The 1,421-nt window shown below is 52.9% G+C and overlaps 1 pseudogene across 1 annotated transcript; it reads right to left on the reverse strand.

Annotated features, from left to right (window-relative positions):
- Positions 1–245: 245 nt before the first annotated feature.
- LOC149848213 (nuclear transcription factor Y subunit B-3 pseudogene) lies at positions 246–1,209 on the reverse strand (annotated as a pseudogene). Its single transcript, XR_016432653.1, has one exon. The product of XR_016432653.1 is annotated as a nuclear transcription factor Y subunit B-3 pseudogene (transcript).
- Between the last annotated feature and the right edge of the window lie 212 nt (positions 1,210–1,421).

Raw genomic sequence — 1,421 nt, forward strand, 5'->3', positions numbered from 1 at the left:
CTGAGTTTGTTGGTAAAATCCATTTCTGCTAAAATCTGAGAAAAATCACCACTAAAGTGGTATCCCATGTGGTAAGCGGGATCGCCCAGGTTCGAATCCCTCTGCCACATGGGGCTTAAGAGATATCTGATAGGGTCTGCCTAACCCCTGCTTGCTTTTTCAAAAAAAAAAAAATCTCAGAAAAATCATAAAACGGTATCGTCAGAAAAAAAAGCAAAAAAGCACCAAACAAAAGGAGACCAATCTCTCAGTAAACACTTACTATCAGAATCATCCACCGTACAAATTCCCCCCAGGTTAAAAAAAAAAACACAACCCTAAAGATTTCCAACCAATTACCCTCTAGACCTGCCCTGGTGCCCGGCGGTTCCTCCTCCGGAAGAAGCCCCGCCCTTTCCGCGCACCGGAATCTGATACCCACCAACCATCCTCCCCGTTTGCTCGTACATCACCCCTCCCGGATTCTCCCCGACCATCATGACCGGCATCCCCTCATAAACTCCCCCACTACTACTGAACTCATTCTGCTCACCACCACCGTTCTGATTGCCGTCCTTCCCACCTTCCCCCCTCCCGGCGGAGCTCTTCTCGCCCTCCATCTCCCTGAATTTCTGGAGGTAGATCTTGAGTGGGTCGACGTAGTCCTCGAATCCGAGGGTGGTCATCGCCCAGAGGAGGTCGTCGCCGTTGACGGTCTTGCGCTTCTCCCTCTGGCACTTGTCCGACGCCTCACCGGTGATGAAGCTTATGAACTCCGACACGCACTCCTGCACCGTCTCCTTCGCGTCCTTGGAGATCTTCCCGTTCGCCGGAAGCGCCTTCTTCATGATCCTGCTCACGTTCGCGATCGGCAGGAACCGGTCCTGATCCTTCGGATACAGCTCGCTGCTCCCTCCCGCTCCCCCGCCCTGGCCCCCTCCCCCGGACTCGTTATCCGAATCCGCCATCAACCTCCTGATTTCGAACCGATCGATCAATCAATCGGTCGCCGCTACAGCTGCCTCTGAGAGGGCACAAATTATACAAAAGCACCACCACCACCACCACCACCAATCACAGCAACCAGGCTGGAGAAGTCCCTAATTCCTTCCCTGCTGCTTTTTTCTGCTTCTTTTTCCTGCTTCTTGATTTCTGTGTGTTGCGTTATGCTGGAGAAGTCCCTAATTGTGATCCCGTTGCCTCTGTGTGAGAGACAGACATACACACAGAGAGGGACGGCACGATGAACAGAGAGAGAGAGAGAGGGAGGATTGATGTGCATTGTCGGATCGCCGGGTAATATCGTCATCAAGGGTAGACGCTTGGGATTCTCTTGGCCGTTGGTTTTTGCGATAAGTTTGCGCGTGTTGGAAGGATTCTTCGTCGTTGGATGCGGCTCCGCCTGGGAGATCTAGGCCGTTGGCTTTTGTGGCCACGTGGCG

This window comes from Nuphar pumila, chromosome 1 (genome assembly GCF_984573655.1).
Source record: "Nuphar pumila chromosome 1, dmNupPumi1.hap1.1, whole genome shotgun sequence".
Lineage (NCBI taxonomy): Eukaryota > Viridiplantae > Streptophyta > Magnoliopsida > Nymphaeales > Nymphaeaceae > Nuphar > Nuphar pumila.